A 26,905-nucleotide genomic window follows, 5' to 3' on the forward strand; every position below is an offset into this window, starting at 1 on the left:
AAAAAAAAAGAATTGGTCACTGTACTGCTTGACACTAGCTGGAGGAAGGCCTTTTCGACAGTGAGTTTTCCTCCAGCTAGTGTCAAACAGTACAGCGACCGATTGATTTTTACACTCCGACAAGCCGCCATAACCGAGCGTGGAAAGCCGGATTCGTCCACATATGTAACATTTTTCTCATTAGAAGAATCCTGTGCACCTTTCAGAAGCGGGCTTGGTAGTCATATGGCTACTGCTTCTGCCTCATACGCAGGAGGTCGTGGGTTCAATCCCAGGTCCGTTCCATTCTCCTACTCTATATCTTTCTCTTTATTTCTCATGTTCTAGCAATCGCTAGAACTGGAAATGGACTTCCATACCGTTTCCATTACTATTCCTATACCTTCAACTTGAGTATTCTATCAGTAATCTGATAGATTTGGAAATGAACTATAGAGCTCGTTTCCTACATCCAATTAGAAATTCCATCAGTTACCTTCTCCTATCTATCACATTGGCAGCTCGTTAACCAAGACGGACCTCTGCCTCTCCAACCTAACCCAGAAATTCCAACAAATTCCGCATGAACTCGTGGCAAGTGCAGAGGTATATTCGGCTTGCAGTGGGCGAGTGATTGCATCATTATTTCCTCCCCCTTCCCTATATTGACTTGCATTCTGACGTGGCAGGCGCCAGTGTGACCTAACAAATGAGATCACCAGTACTTGTACATTGAAGATGTGTGCTAGTCCCAAGCAAACATCTGTTGGTTCCCTGTGCAAGAACAGCTGATCTGGTCATAATGGAGCAGCAACTACGAGCAGTCAATCAAGCTCAAGCTCAAGCTCAAGCTTAGAAGAATCCTGTGCACCTTTCTAAAATGAAAAAAGTTATGTATTTCAGATTAAATTTCACAGACCTATAGTCTTATATACAATCAGCTCGACGAATTGAGCTATTGTCTGTGTGTCTTTGGCAGATTTCACAATCCCCCCCCCCCCTCACCCTCATGCATCAACAAGTAACGCGTGACCAAACCCCTCCTCCCCTTTAAATACTTAACGTTCACTGATACAACCCCGGATCATAGTATGCTTCGTCAGAAGAGCTACGCGTTTTTTCTCGTCAAATTTCTTAAATTTTTAATTTTAGTTGATTACATTAAGAACACTTAATAATTAACGCAAGATCAATGTGCTTCGTTTAATAAGCTTTTACAACACACTATCGATTCCGCACTAAATAATTTTGTGCTCTTCGATGCAGACATTAGTTTTATCACTTCGCGTTCTCAACACTAGCTGGCGTGATCAACATCAACACGGCAGAATGTTTTAGCATTACTGGTTAAAAACACTGAACATGTTTTATACAAGAAAACTACAAACGTATTTGTCGACTAAGAATGGGGATATGTAGTAAGCGTTAATAGAAAAAAATGTATAACCAAAAGTTTTGAAAACAACTTAACGATTTCGTGCAGCGGCGCAGCCAAAATTTTTGATAATATAAGGACTGGTTCAAGTTTAAATTTGTTTCGAAATTCCGCGGAATTCCGTTAAATTTCGTTAGAAGCTAGCTTTTTCTAGCGAAATTTTTGCAATTTTACGAAACGAAACGAAATCAAGAAATCAGATTTCGCCATGCTCAAATTCCGCGAAATTCCGCGGAATTTCGTTTCGAACCACCTGAAACGAAATTTTTCGAAATACCGCATATGCTTAATATTTTGTAATCCTCCCGATTTTTTAATTTTGACAGGCACCTTAAAATTGAAAAAAAAAATAATAATTTTATGATGCGCGAAGGCGCGCGCGAAACTAGGGCACATCACGGTACTTCGTTTTGCTGGTATTGCTTGTAAGTCCAAATCCTCGCTGAATCTGCTCCTGTGCTCCAAAAGTGACTGTGTTTTAATTGCTAATTGCAAATCATTACATAAGATAAGCGGAATACAAATCGAAGAGATCGCTTTTCAAGGAGCATATAGAACTATTTACAGTGGTAGTTTAGTCAATCATGCTGTTTCAATTTAAATATTTAGTTAAGAAATAGCTGTACGGATTTTGATCCTTTGATTCGAAATCCGTCCACGGTGGACGGATTTCGAGTCAGGAGTAGTTGATTTAATTAATTATTTTATCATGTTTTTCGTAGTTTTTAATGAGTAAATGTGAAACACTTCAAAAGTAGAAGCCTTCATGCGCCTGTGTCAATGACAAACGTTTTATTTACTTTCGATTCCTATTTTCTAATGACTTTTTCATATACTAAGGTGCTTAAGTGTACGGATTTCGATGCCCCACGGTACTGCTTCTTTGCATACCAGCTCTTCCAATTGCTTCCTCGAGCACTATATTGAACAGTGCGTTTCCCTGTGCTTCAATTCATTTATGGTTACAAATGATGTCGAAGTTTCATCCGCTTGATTTCGATCCATTCAACGTTACACGAATCAGTAGCATCAGTTTCGCCGGAAAACCATGTTCTTGCATAATTTGCCATCATTCATTTCGTTTCACTGAATCGTACGCTGCCTTGCAATTAATAAACACATTATGTGTCTGCAACTTGTACTCCGAAAACGATCGCGCAATCGGCCGACACATTGTGTTCTGCATTGCGCGGCCGGTAATAAGAGTAGCCATTGAACAAGTAAGTGCAGTGCGTGTTTTAGTCGCCGGGAAAGAAATAAAATATCTAACTTGTGTTCGGTGGCTCATGCGCATGTCGCCTCGGTCGAAAAAGCGCACTCTTCAATAGTTTGCTGTAGCCATCGAGCAAGTGAGTACAGAGTGCTGCGCTTCCGTGCGGTCGTCCAAAACGCGAATATCCTCAGTTTTCATATGCCACCGGGCGTACATGTTTTAACTTTTAACTCGTATTAGTGTTATTTCCATAGATCGCATCGCACCAAAGTGAATCAAGATAAATTATCCTTTGTAACTAAAACGATATCCTATCCCAAGACAATCGTGGAGATACAGAGGTATACTCGGTCTCTAGTAGCAACGAGAGTCGGACTAACAATCCTTCCATTCCTAAATGACCGTAAGGACGTGGCCGGCGCCGATATTGATTTTAAATATTTGAGCCTCCGAAACGTGTACATTGAGGAATGGGTAGCTAATCCCAAGCCCCATTCATTGCGTTCTCTGTACAATTTCGCAAGTTCAGTCAATCACAGCGTAGCAACTGCATTGCAGTGTGCAGTGCATAAAAGTCTTCTCTATTCAGCTCGGTCCATGGCTACACGTCGCCAACCACGCAGTCTGCGGAGGGTCCGCAAATCGTCCTCCACCTGATCGATCCACCTTGCTCGCTGTGTACCTCGCCTTCTTGTTCCCTTCGGATCGTTGTCGAGAATCATTTTTACCAGATTACTGTCCGACATTCTGGATACGTGCCAGGCTCTCCACAGTCTTCCGATTTTCGCGGCGTGAACGATGGATGGTTCTCCCAACAGCTTTTGCCTCCTCCAAGTACCGTACGCCATCTGCACCCCACCATAGATGGTACGCAGCACTTTTCTTCCGAAAACTCCCTGTGCGCGTTGGTCCTCCTCGAGCATCGTCCAGGTATCGTGTCCGTATAGATCTACCGGTCCAATAAGCGTTTTGTATATAGTCAGCTTGGTACGGCGGCGAAATCCATTCGTTCGGAGCGTTTTGCGAGTAAGTATGTACGATTTCCTGCCATGATGTGTTTCCGAATTTCCCAAGTACACGAATTCTTCGATCACCTCGATTTTACAAACTCGTGGTGGGTGGCTTACATTAACCTCTCTTGAGCCTTTTCCTATCATGTACTTCTTCTTCGATGTGTTGATGACTAGTCCAATCCGTTTAGTTTCGCTTTTCAGTCTGATGTAGGCTTCCTTCATCCTCTCAAAAATACATGCCATAATATCAATGCCATCGGTGAAACCAAATAACTGGACTGACTACGTGAAGCTCGTACCGCTCGTGTCAATCCGGTTAGAACATGGTCGATTTGGTTGTCCGGTGATCTCCATGTGGCCTTGGGGATATATTTATGCGGGGGAAGAAAGTGCTTTTGACTACCATTCCGCGGGAGGCTGCGAAGTTTATTCGATACGGTGTGCAGACTATCCGGTCCGATGACCGGTCTATACATTTCCTCCCTTCCTACCTGAGCGTTCGTGTCACCGATGACGATTTTGACGTCCCGCAGTGGTCATCCATCGTATGTTTGCTCCAGCTGTGCATAGAACGCTTCTTTGGGCAGTGCACGTTGATGATGCTATAGTTGAAGAAACGGCCTTTTATCCTCAGCTTGCACATCTTTGCGTTGATTGCCTGCCACCCAATCACGCGTTGGCGCATCTTGCCCAGCACTATGAAGCCGGTTCTCAGCTCGTTGGTGGTGCCACAGCTTTGGTAGAAGTAAGCCCTCGATTCCCGCTTTTCCACACTTTCTGTCCTGTCCTACAGATTTTCTGCAGCGCTACGACGTCGTAGCTGCGGGGATGTAACTTATCGTAGATTATTCTGTTGCAACCTGTGAAAGTGAGACGTCCAACTACCCACTTCACGCTTCTCACTTTTTACAGTGAAAAGTGAGAAATGACGAATGAGAATTGAGACGTCTCTCTTATTACTCCTAATTTCTCACTTTTAATATGACCTATTCGGCCAAATGACAATTTCGACCAAATGACCCTTTCGCCTAAATTACCCTTCTGACCTAATGACCCTTTCGGCCAAATTATCCTTTCGGCCAAATTAACCTTTTCACCCAAACGACCCTTTCGGCAAAATTACCCTTTCGGCCTAATAACTCTCTCGGACAAATGACCCGTTCGGCCTAGTGGCATTCGGCCAAATGGCTTTCTCTGTTTTTAAAGATGGCTTATTGAGCCTGCGCAAACTTCATGTCTCGTCGGAGGGCCACCCGTCGTGTCAGGTCTGTTTAGCGTCCCACCCAACACCAGGACTTGGGCTTGTACGCTTTGAGCGGCACACCGTCGCTTTGGCGGAGCCTACTTGCGGATACATGCAGCTTTTTATAGAAGTTCAACAGAGCCCACTGTCAAACCCCACCATATCCTAGGCAGGCACCACAATTCGCAGATGGCCTGGGGAGGGATTGTTAAGCCTTTGGATGTAGTTCCTACTGCATGGGACAATTATGCATAGAACGACAGAATTGCATAGCAAGAGTAGAAAAAGAAGACTCTGTTTTATTTCCCGAATTAAACTCAAATCAAACTTAAATTAGGCAACTCATCAAATATCGAATAGTCGTCTTTTGATGGACGTCGAATAGCTTTGATTTTCATTTATTGTCAACTATTTAGTCTACATCTTAACAGATAACATTGAATCAACAATTTGACGCCACAATACACGGTTCGAGGCCGCATCTTTTTTTTTTCTTCCTAAGCAATGGAGGGGGAATCTGCTCAACAGACATCCTGGGTTGTCCAGGAAGTGCGGGGTTAGGGGCCACCTCCAACAGCAAACGAGGGAAGCAGGACTGCATCCCCGACCCGCTAAACCGTTTCCATTGCCGCCAAGCCTATCGTCCCTTCGGTACATCCAGAAAGTAATGCTCAAAGTGGGGCCAGTGCATAACGCACCCTCGAGGTAAGCTGTGTGTCCTTGCAGCATCGAACATCGTGACTCGCTTTTTTAGAAGAACACCACGGTATCGTGCCAGCGCGTTGCCGGCTTTCCAGGTGGCCTTACCACGCCCTATGTCCTCGGAAGGTGGGAAGGGTCAACTTCGCGCCTGCTTCCCTCTGCACGACTGGTATCAAGAATGATGATGCCGCGTGCACCCCAAATTGACCTCTCTGCGACAGGGTCTATTCGCCAACACACAGAGGGACTTGCCGGCGCGGTGCCTACGCCTGCCCCAGCCTTGACGAGGACCCCTTTCCGTCCTCGGGCTCGGAACCCGCCCGGTTGATCGACGCCGCGAAAGCGACGATACCATGTTGTTCTTCACGCGGCCACTTGTTCAATAAAAGGATCGAGTTCGACCACAGGGCACCGGTATGACCCATGAAGCCGACTCCGAACCCTTGGACCACCTCTTATTTGCGCCTGAACTAGCAATTCCTCGAGTCCACGCGCCACCTTCTGTGTAGCTCCGAGACGATTTGGACGATAGCCGATAAAACGGCTTTCCAACCAACTTCATCTTTACATATCCTCCGGACTAGGCTGTCCGGGGTAGTCTCCAGACCACATGTGGCAAGCATGTGGTCACGCATTGTGCGAAAACGCGGGCACATGAACAACACGTGTTCCGCCGTTTCCTCTAAAGGTGGAAAGTGATTTCCCCATGGCGCCTCTTGACCCACGTACCTTTCTCCGTTATCAACCTATGTGTTCATCTATCCTTAGTGGAACTGTCCCACGAACGCTGCCATTTGACCATTGAGGCCAACCTGACAGTCCTATGGATGCCTCTCGTGCCGCGCATTTCGAAGCACTCTATGTCTTCACTGATAACGATGTCAATAGGCATCATACCGGTGATGACGCAGAGTGCATCGTGCGACACGGTACGGTACGCGCTCACAACTCTTAGGCACATGAGCCTATACGTACTTTCTATCTTCGTTCTGTAGCAGTTAATACGCAGGGCCGTGCCCCAAGCTGGCCCCCATACCTCAGTATGGACAGAGCAACGCTAGCCAGAAGCTTGCGCTTGCTGGCATAAACCGCAGAGCTATTGGCCATCATCCGGGACAATACCATTATAGCTGTGGAGGCACGCTTGCAGGCTTAATTGACGTGGCTACCAAAGGTGAGCTTATCGTCGATCATTACCCCCAAGAGTTTGATGGAGTGTTCAGATGTGACCGTGCAGTTGCCTGCCCTTATCACCGCTTGTTTTTCCGACTTTCGGTTGTTAACAACAGCCACCTCAGTCTTGTGTTGAGCCATTTCTAACTTCCTGGAACTTATCCACTCCTCCACAATTGCGATCAAGTAGGCTGCAGTCAACTCCACCTCTTCGATCGATTCGCCATAGACCTCCAGCGTAATATCGTCAGCGAAGTCGACGATTACCACGTCCACCGGGAACTTCAACCTCAAGACACCGTCGTACATGACGTTCCATAACACCGGACCCAGTATGGAACCATGCGGAACCCCTGAGGTTTTGTCAACGCACTTCCGCTCCGCCTCCGTGTTGTATACCAGTACTCGATTCTGGAAGTAGCTTCCGAGAATCTTGTACAGGTACTCGGGAATTCCAAGACGCAGGAGCGCATCTGCAATAGCTGCCCAACTGGCACTATTGAAAGCATTCCTCACGTCGGGAGTCACTACTGCACAATAGCGAACTCCCCTCCTCTTACGCTGGATAGCTATCTCCGCGGATTTGGTAGCGTCTACGGTCGACTTACCCTTTCGGAAGCCAAACTGGTTACTCGATAGATCCGCACCCTCCGTGCGTATCAACAACCTGTTGAGGATGATCTTCTCGTGCACCTTCCCCGCCGTATCAAGCAGGCATATTGGTCTATATGCCGACGGATCCCCCGGTGGTTTTCCCGCCTTTGGCAATAGGACCAAGCTCTGCCTTTTCCATGCTTCAGGGAAGACTCCCTCGTCCAGGCATCTCTGCATGACAGATCTGAACATCTCGGGAGCCTCAGCAATGGGCGCTTTGATGGCCAGGTTCGGAATACCATCCGGTCCTGACGCCTTACCTACACTAAGGGACTGTGCACTCCCCGCAAGTTTCGCCACCGTTACTCTTCCCTCGTCGGCCACCCTGGCCCCTGGCAGCTCCACAAAGGGAGGCCAGGGACTTGGGTCCAGCATCTCTGGAGACCACTCTGTAGGGGCCATCGCCCCACGTGTCTTGGCCATCACGACCCTATAGGCGTCACCCCATGGATTCGCGATGGCACTTTGACACAGGCCCTCGAAGCAGGCTTTTTTGCTTGATATAATCTCGGTCTTCAGAGCGGCTCTAGCAGCCACGAACGCCACCCGTCGTTCAACACGCTCCTCTTCTGTGTGTGCTCGCTGCATCCGCCTCCTTGCCCGTAAGCAGGCGCGGCGCAGGTTCGCAATTGCTTGAGTCCACCAGTAAGCCGGTGGCCTCCCATTCCTAGTGTGGACTTTCCTAGGCGTGGTGGCATCGCATGCATGCGAGAGTACTGTTACCAGCTGCTCGCCGCTCAGACCGAGAGTATTTTGCTCGTGGCGGAGCGCTTCCCTAAACACCTCGTCGTCGAAGTATGATGTCTTCCATATACGAGGGCTAGGCCTCGCCCCTTCTTCCGTCCGCTGAATGCTGGTCGTATAGTCGATACTGTAGCGAACCGCCAGGTGGTCGTTGTGAGTGTAGCCATCATCTACCCTCCAGTTCGAACTACTCGTTTGGCCAGGAGCTCATCCCCTGGAGACTGTCTCCCCCGTTTTTGTGTCTGCTCCGTTAGAGCAGTCACCCCCGACGTGCCCGCGAATACTTGAGCCTCAGTCTGGGTAGACTTTGGCACCACCGTCTTCGCTGGCACACCCTCGGTCGATTCGACCTTGCCCAAATCCGCGAATTTTTGGGCCTCAGTCTGGGTAGACCTCGACTCCACAGATTTCACGGGTTCGCACTTGGCCGTACCGACGAAGTTTTAGCAAGCTCCTCTTGAGTTCCCTACTGATATTATGCTTCGACGACGCAAAGTCGATGATGGCGTCCAGCTGTTCCGTCGCCACCTCGAAGGCCGAAAGCCCATCGCGTTTGCGGTTCATCGCCTCCACAAGCCATGGGCCGTCAATAACCTCTACCGGCGTTTTTTTAGCCGAGATGAAGGTTAAGTGACATACGCTGGCGTTGCGCACTGAGCTGCCGACTATTGCCTCTGGCCTCCTAGGCGGAGACCTGAACAACCCACCTCTTGCGAAGGGGTTGTCGCCTACACTACTACCACTAATTGAAGAATTGACTTGGTTTTCCATTTTGGACCTACGAGTTGCTCGGGAAAAGAGGTCCACCACGCCAGAGCCCAGCATGACGCGGTAAGGGACAATTACTGTGGAGGGTGCCCAGGTACCCCACAGGCTCCGTTAAAGGCCTAGCTTATTATTTTCCCCCCTTCTGGCCATGCATCCCCTCGGCACGGGTCGCTTAACGCCTTGGGATTAGGGGTTAGGGACGATGGTCCCGTTGTTCGCACCCACTCACTCTAGCTGGTCAGAAGGTCAACAGTTCTCAGGCTGCACTACCAGCTAAGTACGCAACCCTTAGCTGGCGGTCAATTGTCATCGGAAGACCCGTGGAAGCGAGAGATTGGAACTTGTGAGGACCAGAGCTGTGTAGGTCGCTCCTTCCCAGATGTCAACTCACTGTCTCCGCTTCCGTCTATAAAGTTTCACGTTCTGCCGGGTACCTCCACCAGAATCTGTCTGCTCTCTTCGTCGAACCAATCGTTCCGTCGACTTCGTCCCACATACCCGACGTTGTTCTCCGCTGCGTCGTTAATGGCTGCTTTGACTGTATTCCATCAGTCCTCAAGAGGGGCCCCATCGAGCTTACCCTCTTCCGACAACGCTGCCTCGAGATACTGCGTGTATGCAGTGGCGACATGAGGTTGCTTCAGTCGTGGTCGTCGGTACCGAACATTCTTGATGACGGATAGTTTTGGACGTAGTTTAACCATCACCAGATAGTGGTCAGAGTCTATGTTAGCGCCATGATGTGTCCTGACGTCAATAATGTCGGAGAAGTGCCGTCCATCAATCAGAACGTGGTCGATTTGTGTTTCTGTCTGCAGTGGTGATCTCCAGGTGTACCGATACGGAAGGCTGTGTGGAAGTAGGTGCCTGGAATGGCCATATTCTTGGAGGCGGCGAAATCAATTAGTCGTAGGCCGTTTTCGTTCGTCAGCCGGTGAGCGCTGAACTTCCTAATAGCCGGTCTTAACTCCTCCTCTTAGCCAAGATGAGCGTTCAAATCTCCTATGATGATACGTCGTGGCTTGGGCAGCTGTCGTACTCACGTTCCAGCTGCGCGTAGAATGCGTCCTTATCATCATCAGTGCTTCCGGAGTGTGGGCTATGGACGTTGGTTATGCTGATGTTGAAGAACCGGCCTTTGATCCTCAACCTGCACATTCTTTCATTGACCGACCACCACCCGATCAAGCGCCTTTGCATACCGCCCATCACTATGAAAGCTGTTCCCAACTCGTGTGTGTTGCCCCAGCTCTGATAGATGGTATGATTACCTCTTAACGTTCGCACCATTGATCCCTTCCGAATCCACGGTTCTTGAGCACATCGGCGAGTATGCGTGTGCTCCCGATGAAGTTGAGAGATTTGCAGTATCACGAATCGAGTTTCCAATCGCTAGTCCCCTTTCGTCGCAGTGGTCTTCGCCGATGGTTCCGGCCCGTACTTTCTTGTCGATTATTCGTAACTTATGTTTTTTAAAAGGCTGACTTGCAGGGCCTGACACCAAACCCCCTAAATTTTCGGAGGACCATTCCTTTTTATTCCCGGTGGACCATGGTGCACAGTTTCACTTAGAGTCCCTCGCTGGCACTCGGACGATGATCAGCCGCCCCTAACATGGAGATCAGACGCTGTTGTGAGCCGATCCTGACATGGAGAACAGACGCTCAGTAAGATTTGCACCTCCGGAGAGGTGCTTTGATAGATGTATTATTATTATATAATCATTTTTTTATTTAATTCCAGGCTATCCCTTTTAAGTTTAATTCGTGTCAGAGCCCAAAAGAATAGCAATGCAGGATAAGCTCCAGCAGAAGCGTAGAGTTACTCGAGAAAACACACATTTAACCTTAACGTGTCTACTACTAATAACTTTTCGTCATCAACATCATCTTCATCACCATGATCATTATCATAATCACTATCATCACAGTCGTCATGGTCACTTCTTCGCTAATGATGGACGAATCGTTTCGCTCCACTGCCGAAAGCCAGTACCGCCGCTCCAACATAAAACCGCGTTGAAAAGACATGTGGACTTGGCAGAGGGCCTTCTGCCTATGTAATGAAAATGCTTTCACTTAACTGTGGTGTTGTAGTGATTGAGATAGGAAAAAAAAAGTTAATTGACGCAGAAAGCAGTGAATTCGAATCGGTGCCCAATCAACCGGTCTTGCAGGGTTGATTTAAAAAATGCGTGCAATAAAAGCGTTCACAATAATAGGTAGCTGTGAACAGATTTTGAACATCATAATGCACATTTATCTGAGGCACCATCATAGGAGTAACAAATTATCGGCACTTCCACCATCCTATGTAAGATGAATCAACCAGAGAAGTTTTATAATTAAATCAATTTTTATTGTCTGATTTTAAAATGATGAACAGTGTCTAAAAATAATCGATTGTCTTGGTGAATAATAAATCCTAGTTTTCATAAAATAATTTTAATGTAAGCATCGACCTACAGAATTGGTGAAACAATTTGAAACTGAAATTTAGCGATTTTGATTTGATTATTTAGTTTCACTGGGGAAGAGTGAGTCATACGTATTATCGCTCGAATTTAAGGTAATTCAGGTAACTTTTTTATTGTCGGTTATATTTTGTCAGTTCGAGTTATAGTTACTTCAGTTTTTCTTTCGTTTAGAAGAATACTTACATACTTGAGAACTCAAAAGTTGATTCACAAAAATCAAAACAACGATGGGAAAATCTATCCAATTACAAAAATAGTTTAACGGAAGTAAGTAAATCTTTATAAATTTGCATATCATGTGCTGTAGTTGAAGCCCTATATAATCAAAAACGTCTTGAAGATTTAAAAATTAAAAACATTTAAAATAGGGTTTAATGGTTTAAATTGAGAGAGTATAGATTAGAACTGAAGGAATAGAATACCCTCTGAAGATTGTTGGCCTTTTTTTCTAAAGTTTAATGATAAGAAAAATACAACACCCAACGTTGCCAGTTACACTCGTGCAAGCAGTAAACATTTCCCAAACCGCATGGAATGTGGTCAAACTGGCCAATTGCTCCGCATCGATTATGTCCACAGACTTCTGAAATAGTGCGCCATTTATCTACTTTTATTGTGCCACATCGAAAATGGCACGATCGGCGACCTGTGGCTCGAACCAAAGAACCTCGCCGTACGGGGTCCAAAATGTGTATCAGCAATACTTCCAACGCAATCCGGGCCCCCCTAGATACAGCCGTATAATACAATATAATATGCCTACGTCGTTTTTGCCAGACTAACGGACTCTAGAGGCGAGGTCAATAAAACAGACAAAAAGAAACAATCGACTTACCGCCGGCCGGTCGTTGTCGTGCCCAGCCAGCCAGCAGCAGTGGCGCATGCAGCAACCTACCCAGATGATGGCAATTGGAATTGGAATTACGATCAAGAAAGCCTCCAGTAGTAACTTGAACCAGATTGAACGCTTTACTGATTTGAGGAGTGGGGGCCATTTCTTTTCGGTACCGCTAGTGTATAATAATGTGGAGCAATCAAAGAGCTGCTATTTTTTTTTTCTCCAAAATTTAGTTTGTTAGGAACGCCAGGGAGCAGACAGCAGACAACCGACATCATTGCCAAATGTGATAGTTGCTGAAAACAATTTATCACCACATGTTGTGCGGTTGTTTTCTGTGTGTCCAACAAACTCATTGGAAATCGCAATTCACAGCGATAAGAAAAACTTACGGTTTGTAACGCAAGCTAAACAAGTAAACATTGGTGAAGCTAGGGGGAGGCTAGGAATTGAACCTGAGAAAACTAATCTATAGGCGAACTTTTCCGTTTTTCATCTAATCTCATCGGGAAACAAAGAAAATACAACACCAATTTCGACGTTTCGTTTTACTAACACGCGTGTTGTTCACTGCTGAAAAATAACAAAAATAAATAACAAATCAAATTTCTTTTCATGGCTTTTGTTTGTGGAATGAATATCGGAGTTATGAGATGAAGTCAAGGAGCAGTAACACTATATAAAGCTCAATGTGTGTGTATGTGTGTTTGTATGAATGCTTCAGCATAACTTCTGAACGCCTTGACCTATTTCAACAAAATTTGGAAAACATCTAGGAACTTTTTTCAAATGGGCGTAATTGATTCTGACCTCGATTTTTGGAACGGCGATTGTGCTCTCCCTTTAAAATATTGTGGAAAACTCATGTGCCCAACAGAAAGAATAGATTCCGATCTATCTGTCAGTAATGTCAGTTGTACGAAATATGCAGAATTGGGAGAGTACCAGCCGTTTCAATTTTCAAGGTCAAATACAGTTACGCCTATTTGAAAAAAGTTCCTAGACATATTCTTTATCTTAAGGAAACGACTGATAAGAGGGGTGAGGTGATCTTTGGAAAAGGGGGAGGGTATAGGGTGAGGGATATTCTTTAGATATCTGTCTTGGTGTAACTTCTTAACTTCTTAATAACTTCTTAACTGGTCAAGGGCAGTTTTAAACAAATTTGGAATAAGAAAATTGCTAAGGTTTTGTAGTGGAATGACTTCACCTGTTATAAGACGAGCTTAGTACTATGTTTTTCATTTTATTCTACCACGTTGTTGTTGAAACCGTTGTCAAATTGGGAATACGTTTTTTTCTATCCCAAGGAAATAATTATGGAGGGGTTTTAGGGTCATTTGGCATGCGGGATGTTATTGGGGCTGAGTATTGTTTAGAAAACTAACAATTTAATATTAGTTCTAAGCCCCTCACCCGATTTCCACCAATATTGGGACGCATATTCTCTAACCTTAGCAGACGATTATAGAGCGGTCATTGAGAAAAGGTAGGAGGTGTGTGGGTGGTGTACAACGCCAGTTTAAAGTTGTTTAAACATAGAAGCCACTGTAAAAAAACAGCCAAACCAGTCTAGTCTAGGTGGGTGCGAGCTGCAATTTTTACAGTAGCTTCTGAGTGCAAACATTACTGTCGATAAAATAATTTTGAATCTTTTCATATAAGTAATCTTTAACCATTTAAGTGTTCGGTTTTGTTAATTGTGTGTATTGAAGAGATTTTGTATTTTAATAATCGTGAATATGTATGTTTTTGTGTGAGTTTTGAGGTTTTTTCTCAGCAGAGTACACTTGGCTTACAAGTAGATAGATATTAGGAGCAACCACCTTAGCTGCTACCAACCACCCTCCAAGCTTCTTCAACCCACCACCATTAGCCACAGGATACGGAGTTGGAAGCGGCCATGATGGGTTGCACAAATGGGTGGCACGAGAAAGGGATGGAGACTGTGAAAAGTCGATGACCGGAGATGGGGTCATGAACCTTGGGGCTGGTTGGTCTGGGAAAAGTCGTTCACTTACCCGGTAGTCGTGAACAAGACTAGATGTCCAAAGCGCTAAGTAAAAGTTTAAATTTAAACAGTTTCAATTTACCAGATTGTGAGCATAGGGAAGAAAATCAGGTAACCGCCCAACCTCATTTCCAGGCAACTTGCGGAATGCCTGTATTGTGATCGTGTTTGTGATACGTGATTTTCGTTTTAATCAAATTAGGACCCCGTTGTTCCACCGTGGTGTCGCTATTTCGACCGCTGTATCTGCGATACGGCCCCAGTTCCCGGGGAGTCCTTGTGCCGTTATTCGCCGAAGACCGATCCGTCAACATATCGGTAGTCTAGCACGCGCAGCTATCCGCCGACGAACCCTTGGTGCCACCCACGGCGCGGAACGTCACCCGACGTGGTCGAAGCCTTCCGTAGAAGGCAGAGAGATAGAGCAGAAACGCGGAGAAGGAGAGGAATTGGTTGTGGAGTGAAGTTAGGGGCCCCGCCTTGTAAGGTGTGTTTATTGGATAAGGAAGTGGGAGGAAAGTTAGAAGGAGTGTAGCCAATAAAGTTGTGAAAATCTTTGAAAAGTGCTGGTAGGTTTTCCTTAATTCAAGTGCGAAGATTCCCTGTCCCGCGATAAATATACGAGAGTGTGCCGACCCTGAGGCAGCTGATTCGGAGAGTCTCGGAAGTGCTCCCGGTTGGCTAGACCGGCAATTACAACCAATAGTTGCGCTTATCCTCAAATCACCAATCTATGGATTGTTTGCACCGCCTCTGCTCCATCCGGTCCTAAAACCGTCAGCCCTCGTGGTCCACTACGTGTCGGCTGGATACAATCGCGGCTAGCGAAGGCCTGGTTGTGCGTGTCCGACTGTTTTGAGCCACCGGAGAATTCAACAGAAGCTCAAACGAAAGGCGGGAAGCAAGGTAAACACTTTGTTCTGTGCGTTGAGCCGGGAGGTTGGTGCGACTTGCCTAGCGGTCGGAAAGTATTCGGCCAAAATGGAAAACCATATGATTTGCATTTTCCGTTCGTTTCTATATCCACCCTAGCAGCACAATTTGGACCAATTTGCCAATAAACATGTGTGCGGCTCGGACATCCAAAAATAGTCCCAAAAAATTATGTCCCGTAGTCTGCATACGAAAACAAAACTCGCGCTGTATACTACTCTGATTCTTCCGGTGGCTTTATACGGCCATGAATCATGGACGTTAAAGGAGTCTGATCGGAGAGCTTTCGGAGTTTTTGAGCGTAAGGTGCTGCGGACAATTCTTGGCGGTAAACAGGAGAACGGTATCTGGCAGCGTCGCATGAATCACGAGTTTTATCAGGTGTATAAAGGGCTGGATATTATTAAGCCTATTCAACACGGCAGACTACGGTGGACTGGTCACGTTGTTCGTATACCGTAAGAACATCAAACGTAGATAATATTTAGTAGAGAACCCAGAAGAGGTCGCAGGCTTCGTGAAAGGCCGCGTACACGAAGGCTTTTTGCAGTTGAAGAGGGCCTGAGGCCGCTCAACGTTCAGGGCGACTGGAAGCGATTGGCCCAAGATCGAGTCCAGTGGAGAAGGATACTCCATTCGGCGTAGGTTCATCGAAGAGCTGTAGCCCATCAAGTATCAAGTAAGACCATCGTCTACAGCTGCTTATAAAGAAAGCTGCACCCTGCATTTGGACAGCATAGTGTGCGTGAAAATTTTCTATATTACGCATTTGTTTTGCATAATTCCGGTGACGCATTTGTTCAAGGGAAAATCTAGAATGCTCTATAACAAACTTGCTTTCGTTTAGTCGGAAACGTATCAACGTAGATAAAGAATGACTCTCTTGGTAATTCATGGAAACACCATTCAGCAACAAGTGTCGTTTGCTGAGGCATAAGTGGCTGCACCGAAAATGCACTATGCGGCTTAATGGCAGGCCCTTAAGGCTTGTGACCAAGTGACATTCAAATTTCGCCTAGGTGACTGTTCGCTAACATTCACGACAATTCGTGTCACTGCTACTCACTTTCCACTCCTTATTTCTATTTTTTCTCACTTCTCAACTCTTACTACTGCTTCCTCACTACTTAATTCTTTCTTTTTAATTTCTGACTTCTTATTTCTCACTTCTCAGTCCTCGATTCTCTCTACTCACTTTTTGCTACTCATGACTCTCTTATAGCTTCTCACATCACAATTATCTTATCTTACCTTCTGTTTCTCACTACTCACTACTCTTCTCACTTCACATTCACACTTCACAACTGAAAAAAATGGCATTCGGCCAAATGGCAATGATGCAAACAAATTTCAGAAAGTTATTACAGTGGACTCTCCCCAACTCGAAGTTCTGTAACTCGATATTTTCAATTACTCGATGAAATTCGAAGTCCCTGGAATATATCATACAGCGTTTCCTCCGTAAGTCAATACCTCCCTTACAGGATGCTCTCTAAGTCGAAGGCATTTTTCCAATGCACAATATCACACGGTGTCGCGCCAAATGGCCGAACGTCTTACCGCACGGCTAAGGAGGGCCCCACATAGATTGCGAGTAGTGAAAAGTGAGTAATGAGATGTAAGTAGTGAAATTTTCTTGAAGCGTGCATCGAGAAGTGTGGAATGTGACATTTCACACATCTCGTAAGAAAGATGTGAGAAGTAAAAAGTAAATTGAGAAGTGAGGAATGAATAGTGAGAAGTAAGAAGTGAGAAGTAAATAAGGCGAAATGAGGAGTGAGAAGTGAGAAATTTGAAAGCAGAAGTCAGGACCAAAGAGTGAGAAGTTAGAAATGAGCAATGAGATATGACAAATGAGAAATGAGATGTGAGAATGGAAAATTGTAAAATTAATCATTATTCCTTCAATTAGCTTCTGTCCACTTCTCTCTCCCTTCCTTCTTGTTTAATTCTTCACCATTTTCCTTGCTTCTTCTTTATCTTTCTTCTTGATTATTTTTCTTCTTTTTTCATTATTCTACATTTCCTTATTATTTTTATCGTTATTTTGTCTCTAACCTCCTCTCTTCTCCATTATTACTTCTCTTCCTTTCTTTCTTCTTCCTTATTTCTGTCTTATATCTCACCACTAATTTTTCACTTCTCAACATCTCACTTCTCACATCTCAATTATTATATGTCACTTCGCATGTCTTGCTTCTGTTTTCCTCAACACTAACTTCCTTCTTCTCACTATGCTACTATCACATCTCAGATCTCATCGCTCACTTCTCACTTCCGACTACTCACTTATCACTTGTTACTGTACACATCTCACAAGTACACTACATCTCATTTCTCAGTACTCTGTACTCACTTCGAACATCTCATTTCTCACTTTTTACTATTCACTTCGAACATCTCACTTAACTTAATAGGAAAACAAATTGTAATTATTCTCCCAAACGGTATTCGGTCAAATGGCCCTAAACCATATTTCTCCATGCTATGAAAAGTGTTTGATATTTTGGAAAAAAAATACGAATGGGTTCCTTATCTCGATACCTTCCTAACTCGATTGTTCCTTCGATATCAATTAAAACGTCCCTAAGTCCTCGATGATAATTTTATTTATTTACTAGCAGACCCGACGAACTTCGTTTCGCCTAAAATTGATCAGTTCTCGAGTTATGCAGAAATTTCGGTTTCATTTGTATGGGAGCCCCCCTATCCAAAGGAGGGAGGGGTCTCGAACCATCTTAAGAACCTTCCCCGACCTCTAAAACCTCTGCATACAAATTTTCACGCCGATCGGTTCAGTAGTTTCGGAGTCTATAAGGTTCAGACAGACAGAAATTCATTTTTATGTATATAGATTACCAGACTAAGGCCGGAGTGGCCTGTGCAGTACACAAAAGTCTTCTCCATTCAGCTCGGTCCATGGCTGCACGTCGCCAACCACGCAGTCTGCGGAGGGTCCGTAAATCGTCCTCCACCTGATCGATCCACCTTGCTCGCTGATCTTCTATGTCGTTCGTTATGGTTGTTTTTATAGGCGGGCCTGCGCAAACCTCCTGTCTCGTCGGAGGGCCGTCGTGTCGATGATAGCTTCTTGTAAGCTTGTAAGCTTGTAAAAATATCAAAAATTGAAAAATTTAAGGATGTGCGTCATGTTTTCTGGGAATCTTTCAGAAATCTAGGAAATTAAATATTTGTCCTGAAAGTCAAAGATAGTTTCTTAACTCCTGAGATGATTCAGACCAGAAACATTTCTTGAAGCATATAAAAATGACGTTATTGCCTTCACGAAAACTAAGTGGGGGACTAAGGGAAGATCCATTAATTACGTAATGCAAAAATTAGGCATTTCAACCCCCCTGACCCCTATATCACACTTTTTGTATGAAACATTTGAAAGTTTAGTATGGACCGTCACACATCGCTCAATCCCCCTCCCCCTCTAAGCGATATGTAATTTGTGGATGTACCCTAATAGTAGTAGAAAAAACAGTTCCACAGTGAGATAGTTCCTTTGAGACTAACCTGAAGCAGATTACTGAAATCATCAAACAGCCAACTACAATGGTTTATGTTTGCTTTGTTTATGTGAGACCCAATTCGGTTCCAGCGGTTTATGAGTAGCATTCCTATTGTGTGAACGAACTATGTAACACCTCTAGTAACGACATTCTAGTTCTTTTCGGCTAATACAATTTGCCACATCGTCGTGGCATTAAGGTGGAGTTATTGTCGCACACTTGCCAACCAACACTTGCTCGGAATCTGCAGTCTCTCTGACGGAATTTGAACTAGCTTCTGGCCTTTTTCTAGTGTCGCATATTCTTTATCGAAACTCTTGGCTCCTCGATCTACCACTTGTTAACAAACCGGACAAAGTGGGAGTGATTGAACCGCCCACACCTGTTCTGAAAGCCGGCTTACATCACAAACCGTTGTTGCTTAAATCCCTTCTATTAACAGCTCCTTCCGATGATGACTTCGAGGGCAAACAGTTTGACTACCGACAATTGCAGACATACATCAAACATTGCATTGATTGAAATTCCTTGCTTTGTGATTATTCTGCGGATGATGCGGTATGCATATTCTATGAAGTCATCTACAATGTGATTCGTCAACATGTTCTGCGGAAAAATCACTATAAGTCCCGTGATACTTAACCATGGAGGAACAGCAATCTTAGAACGCTCAGAAATAGATTACAAAAATGTTGAAAACGCTATTTTACGGTCCGAAGAAAATTCTCTTGCCTTTTGAATCATAGAACAGGAGTACCCAGATGCTCAATATTATGATTTCCATGAGTACATTAATGGTTTAGAATGAAACGCTAAAAATGGCCCTAACAATTTCTGGTCAAATGTTAAAAAGGGAAGGCAATCGAATGGCAGGTCACGTGATATCCAAAATCTCAATAATGTTGTCAAATCTCCCGCAGAATCTGCAAATCTGTTTGCAGAATTTTTCAAGCGCGTCTGCAATCCGTCAGTCGCTGATGAAGTATTTGACTGAATAATTGAATATGACGTGTCTATCATTACTGTCTTAGTCGATAAAGTTTTTTACGACACTCTGAGTTGGAATCCACCAAAGCTCTTGCACTTCCGGAGTGAACTATATTCAACCGATCTTTGTCTAGTGGAGAATTCCCCAAACTATGGAAGCAGGTATGAATCACAGTATTTCGATACTGAGCTGTTTGTCGAAATGTTTGAATTTGTTGTCCATGATACTTTGTACGGAGCTGTTAGGTCTTTGATATTGATATCCATACATCTGCACGGGTGTTGCGATTTTGCAAAGATGCGGTTTTGCAAAGGTTTTCAATGAAATACGACGTAGAAGTAATACGAAAATAGAGCTTCCGGCCTGGATTTTGGAGATTTTTAAAAGAAATTTTTCATGGGGTATATCCCCCCAAATCAGTTCTATATCATGATAGCTTGCGAAGAAAATCTCTCACGGTTTGCTGCATAACATAAAAAACACCATTTTTGTTAGATTCAATCCCTAACAACAACAATTCTTTCCTCTCCGGAATCACAGTGAAGATGAATGTGGCTGGAAGCAGTTATCCTCATTTTGTTATTTTTGTCTAAGATCATAACTAAGTGTTCACCCATTTTTGATTTCTGATAGCATTCCAGATATGGATTCATGAGAATGAAACACATAAGTATCCATGTCAGTCTTTGGCTTATTTTTGGAAATTCCACTCCAAAATATTTAAAAATAGACATTGTAATTAATATTTTCTTATTCTTTTTTTCTTTAGATTTCCAACACCCGGCTACGCCAATGTAGGTAAGTGTATTGATGTGTGAATTTTGCCAAGAGAATGTGATAGCTTTCCACTCGGACAGCAACCACACACCGCCGGAGAAGACTTGTTGGACATAGCAGTTTTGTTTTGGCATGTAGATTATAAAGTTTCTTGGCAAGCAACAACTAAACGATTTTCACTTTTGTGCATGTTACAATAACAATAAATACGCTCATCAGCGGCAGCATCATCTGTCCGCTGTTTTACCGCTCAATCCGTTTCATTTTCTGAACACAACATCATCGGCAGGGCAGGTCAGCTGCACGGATGATGTCCGGTGAAAATTAACGATGACCTGCGGTAGGGCTAATCGCTCCACTGAACGCTACCACTGAGTCGCGACGGTTTTCTCACGTGGAACACCGCTTCGATAGCTTGTCGCCCGTCACATGGTTGTTAGCTCATGCAACAACGGTAAGGGACTACTGTGTGGAAAATAGACAAAGATAGAAGCAGAAGCACGCAGTGCAGACGAAGTGAGAGTGTCTTCCCTTTGATTTTCATGGTCAAAAGAAAGCATGACGGTAGCGTTAGCCACGATGATGCACACTGCAGCAGCAGCGCTAATTCAATTACACATCGCTCACACTGGTTAGTATACCACCGAGCTACCTCCGCGGCGGTGTATGGCTTCGTAGCGAAGGGAATGGCAACTTGAAAATGGGTAGATATTACTTACACCTGTGAAATATCGATCGAGCAGTTGACATTCAGTATCTAGCTTATTATATTGAGAGCATGCTGCCCACACATTTATGGGTCAATGGGTCAGCTGAGGGACTAACATGCTTCAGATCGATTATAAATAAAGGCAATCAGGGTGAGTAAATCTATATGTAAATAATGTTAACACATATTTCTCATTAGACCTGTGCGCCGAAGTATTTGTGAACGGCGGCGGCGTCGGCGGCGTCACGCCGTAAGCAATGTTCGGCGGCGGCGGCGGCGGCGTGAATCGGCGTGAAGAATTTTGAGCTGAGAAAAAAAAATCACGCAGCAAGGCATTTCATGTTTTCTATGAATTTTAGGGTTTTTTGTACAATTGCTAGCCTCAGTCAGACTGATGGGGGAACATCCTAATAGCTAATAGTATCTCCACAGCAAAAGTTTACACTACATCCTCCACTAGGACATTTCCGCATCACAGCACATGAGTTCATTGGAAAGTATTTCGGATATAAATCCAGAAATTCGTGTGGAAATTTTTCAAGATATTCCTCAGAAAATTCGAGAAAGGACTTCTAAGAATTAATTTAAAATTTACCTAATGAATTCCTTCAGAACTTCCACCAAGAATTACCTTGAAAATTTATTAGGGTATTTCTTCGGAAATTCTTTCAGAAATTTCTTCAAAAGTTCCATCAGGAATTTCCTTCTACTTGAGGGATTTCTTCGGAAATTCCTTTACGGAGTCTTTTGGGAATTTCTTCAGTAATTCATTCGAAACTTTTTTTAGGGATTCCTTTGAAAATTCCTTTGAGAATTAGATACCCATGGAAAATCCTTCAAAAAGTTCTATGAGAGTACCTACGGACACTGTTTTAGGAATACATTCGAAAATACATTTGGGAGAAATCCTTCGGAAATTTCTAATAGAAAATCTTTCAGTAATTCCTCAAAACATTTCTTCGGAAACTCTAGGAAGATATTTTTGGTATTATTTCGAAATTTCCCTCTGGAATTCTTCAGGACTTCGTTTCATATTTCTTATAGGAATCCCTTCGGATATTCCTTTACCAACTCTTCCACAAATTTCTGTAGAACTTCGAAAATTTCCTTTTAAATAACTTTAAGCATTATTATGGGAATCTCTTCAGAATTTCTATTGGGAAATCTTCGGACATTTTGTTTGTAAATTCCTTCATTTTTTTTAAAACGTTTTTAGGTGTTTTTTTTTAATTGAAAATAAGTTCAACTCTCAAATACCTTTAGAAATTTCTCCAAATTCGAATTCTTTCCGGAACTATTCCTGCAGTATTTTTGTATGGTTTACTGAAGTAATTTTCTAAAGCCTTCCTGGAATTCCAAAGTTCCTAAAGAATTTCTGAAAATTTTACAAATGCCCTTCCGGAGGGGTTTCCAAAGAGATTTTCGAAGAAATTCCTGAAGAAATTCTCGATTCAATTGTTGAAGGAATAACCGAAAAAGAACCGGAAAAGACTTTCGAACAGAATTTTAAAATGAGTTTCTGAAGGAATTCTGAAAGTAATTTACGGAGGAATTTGAAATAGATTTTCCAAACAGCTATTGGAATTTAAATATAAAGTTTTGACTCTAGAATCAAAATTACATGCCAAGGAAAACTCCCAAAATATCGAGATTGCAGGGCCGGTAGCGACCAATGTCGTTCAAAATAGTGACTTTAGTGACCAATGCTGACGAAAAAAGGGACCAAATAGTGACTTTCAGTTCCAGAAAGAGTGGCCAAATAGTCACTTTCAGTTGAAGTGACAAAAAATTGACTTTTATGTGGCAATGGTACTTATTTAATTATTTCTCATACATAGAATTATTTCGACTCATCAAGTTTATAAGTCTGCGGTCGGAATCGCTGTTGTTATGGAAAATATAGCAACGTTATAAAGAATTTTCGAAACTAACTTTCTTTATAAAACTTGTAAAAATGCATCCCAAAGTATATTCATAAGGGGGACTGTTCCTTTTTCATATTTCACTAAACATATATTCATCTCATCGCGAAACAAACAAAAACAGCACAATATTCATTGTAACTTTTCACAAACATGTATGCTCACTGTGTAAAAAATCACAAGAATAAGAAACAAATGGAAATCATTTTTATTTGTTTTTCTTGGGATGAACATAGGAGTTATGGGATGAAGTCGAGGAGCAGTAAATCTACATTATGAAATCATGAAATTTATGAACATGAATGGACAACTTACTAGTAAGCATAATAATAAAGTGTCCGTGGAAAATTAAGCAATTCCGATAAAATAAAACTACGCGCGCATGTTTCCGTGGAGGAGGCGAATGAACCACGAGTTGCATCAGCTGTTGGGAGAACCATCCATCGTTCACACCACGAAAATCGGAAGACTGCGGTGGGCCGGGCACGTAGCCATAATGTCGGACAGTTCTCCGGTGAAAATGGTTGTCGACAACGATCCGACGGGAACCAGAAGGCGAGGTGCACACCGGGCAAGATGGATCGATCAGGTGGAGGACGATTTGCGGACCCTCCGCAGACTGCGTGGTTGGCGAAGTGCAGCCATGGACCGAGCTGAATGGAGAAGTCTTTTATGTGCAGCACAGGCCACTCCGGCCTTAGTTTGATAATAAATAAAAGCATGTTTCCTACAAGCTTTTCCAGACTAGTTTTTACGCGGGTTAAATTCCACATAAGTTTACAAAGTTTACGGGAAATACCAATCACCTGCGTAAAAAACGACTCCTTTGTACGAAACATGTTGGTTAACTGGGTAAACAATTGAGTGGGTGAGAAGCAAAAGGGTGTAAGTGACATTTTGGTCAACTTTGAGTTGACTATAGCAAAAAATGCTTTGGTTTTAAAAATTTGCGTCAGTGTATTGATAAACTTTGTACGGTATTTGTAAAAAAAAATAAGAATTCCCAGTATATTAGTTTTTTTTTAAATCTTCATACGATTTGTATGGAAGAAGATTGATAAACTTGACAGATTTTATCACTTACCCCCTTTGATTTCAAAAAATATTAAGGAAACTCATCAGCTTCATTACTTCAAGCAAATTCAATTAATCCATGAAAAAAATGGTAATGTTAAAATTCTTTTCAATTACTTATATTTTATCGCTAAAGACTTTCTATTCTTCATGACCAAACATACTGAAACTAAAAATGTTTATGTTATGCATTGTATCTTGGATGTAGCTACAATTTGAAAAGAAGTTTTAAGAAAGAAAAGAAAAAAAGCAAGCTAGAACCAAACTTTTTTATACATTCCAAAAGCTTTGTACGGCAATCGAAATTATAATTTATTTAACAAAAAAAAAACAACAATTTTCTCCCCGTCTCATAAAAACTGTAGTATTTGCGTCGAAATTATGTTATTTTAGAAATAGTTACAGCACAGATTTTTGCCAGAGATCAAAGAATCATTTCAAAATCAATTTTTTTGTTAATGACATGTCTGAACAAGCAGTTTGTTCGGAATATCATACGGTGTGTGTCAAATTCAAAATCATCAAATTTTTTTTATATTTGAGTATCCAAAATTTATGCGTTTTCAGTTTCAGATGTATATCAACTGAATATATTTTTTTTTAAATTCACAAGTATTGGTACGTAATCAATAAACCGCCTCAAATCCCATTACATTATCAAACACAGATGCAGATTTTAATATTTCGATTCATTTTATGCTACAAAATTGATATATTTACTTGTTACAAAAAATGGAAAGCATGCATGTTTGCTTAAGGAATGCATTAATGACCTTTCTACCAACCCCTTGCTCACTCTCGGTTTCCTCGAAACACTGGAAAGTATATCTAAAATTGAAAATATTAATCTGAACGTAAACAGTTCAATTGATACGAAATGAAATTTAATAGCTTTTGAAAAAACTTATAAAATCAACAAATCCCTGTGCGCATTCTGTTTGCATCACTTATAGTTTATAAACCATGACATGAAACCCTTTCAATAAATTATTGTCGAAAATCTCATAAACGGTTGGCGGTTGGTTTCAAAGCGAATATTAGGTCACGAAGAAATTAAGAGCAACTTTCGGACCAAAAGGCACTTAGCGATCATTTTTTTCCGATCGGTTATTCAATTTCCCCCATGAGCTCTACAAATTGGCCAAAATTAAAATTAGCCAAAAGTTTCAAAATAGTTGAAAATAGTGACTTTAGTGATTTGAGCTCGAAAAAAGAGACTTTTTAGTGACTTGGTCACTTTTTTGGGCAAGTCACTAAAAGTGACCCGCTACCATGCCTGAGATTGCGGATATTCGAATATTCTCAAGAATTCCTTGGGAACTTACTGCAGGAGCTCCTTCGAAAATTTTCACATATTTTTTTTCGTAAATACCTTTAATAATTCTTTAGGAAATTTATTCGGTAAGTCATCAAGAAAATCATTCTAGTATACCTACAAAAATTCCGTCAGGAACTCGATCGGGAATTTCTCCAGGAATTCCTTCAAAAAACCTCCACAAATGAAACCAATATTTCTGGAGATTCTTAAAAAAACTCTCCTACGATTAATTATGACAATCAGCAATTTTCAAAGGAACTTCCAAAGGAATTATCGACATACTTAAATTTCTTAAAGAATTTCTTTGGACATTCCTCCAAGAATTCCTTCGGAATTTTCTCCAGGGATTCCTTCAGAAAATCTTCCAAACGGAGATAAATTCCGAAATTCCTCAAGACTCTAAGAATTTTCTTCAGGTATTCCTTCAGAACTTCCTCTAGGACTTCCTTCGGAAATTATTTCAGGAAAACCAAGTAATTTCTTTGGGAATTGTTTATCAAAATAAATCGAAACCGTTATTTTTAGAACAATTCTGGCTATTTAAGTACAAGGAGAGTGCAGGAAATGTTCAATTTGGTGGGTCACGTGCTCCATCGGGTTCCAGCTTTAGAAGTCAAGTTACCATTATTGCTTTCTGTAGCCAAAAATATCTTGGATGATCTAACATTTAACACACCACATTGCAATGCGGGTAAAAGTGACAGAGATAGAAGCAAACAAATCTGCTAAAGGTATAACAGCTATTTAATTAATGTCTGATAGGTTGCCTTGGATCGACAGATGCAAACGATCTGCATACTGTGATTTTTGTGTTGGCCAATCATCGGCGTGAAATACGAAATTCGGCGGCGTCGAGTTAACCGGCGTATGGCGCGCCGCCGACACGTTGACCGGCGTCGGCGTACGTCAATAAGTGTCGGCGGCGGCGGCGTTGCGCGGCGGCGTTGCGCGGCGGCGCACAGGTCTACTCCGGATCTTCAAAACTCCAATTTTAGTTCTCCGTTTTCCACTCCTGAGCTTCCTTTTTCTCAAGGAGTAATGGAAAATCATCAGGTCCAAATGGGGTTGGTTATCCCATGATTAAAAACCTTCCTCCCTCCGCTAAAATCTTGTTTCTGGAGTTGATCAACCAATCATTGGTCTGTCTGTCTGTTTGAAATGCTAGTGAATCGGCGTCTATCGCCAACACGCGTTCCGCCCGGGATATGGCACGGACACTTTTTTTGCATACCTGGGAGATGTACTACAAAACGCCTACAACGACGGCAAGCACGTGGATCTAGTTTTCTTGGATATCTCCAGAGTCTTCAACAATATCTTCAGCAATATCTATGCTTCGATCCCCTTCATCCTCGATCAGTTGACAGAGTGGAGATTTTCCGGCAACCTCCTTGCTTTTCTCCGGAATTTCCTCGCT

At 42.9% G+C, this 26,905-nt stretch overlaps 1 protein-coding gene across 2 annotated transcripts in view; it reads left to right on the plus strand.

Moving 5' to 3' along the window:
- LOC134224093 (uncharacterized) overlaps positions 1-26,905 on the plus strand; it is a 289,525-nt gene that overhangs the window by 20,687 nt on the left and 241,933 nt on the right. Inside the window, exon 2 of one of the 2 annotated variants that reach the window (XM_062703326.1) lies at positions 20,458-20,486. The gene's annotated coding sequence lies outside the window, so the exon portion shown is untranslated. The remainder of the gene's footprint in view (positions 1-20,457; positions 20,487-26,905) is intronic. The other variant, XM_062703327.1, reaches the window with a different exon arrangement.

The sequence above is a fragment of the Armigeres subalbatus genome, chromosome 3, assembly GCF_024139115.2.
Source record: "Armigeres subalbatus isolate Guangzhou_Male chromosome 3, GZ_Asu_2, whole genome shotgun sequence".
In the NCBI taxonomy this organism is placed as follows: Eukaryota; Metazoa; Arthropoda; class Insecta; order Diptera; family Culicidae; genus Armigeres; species Armigeres subalbatus.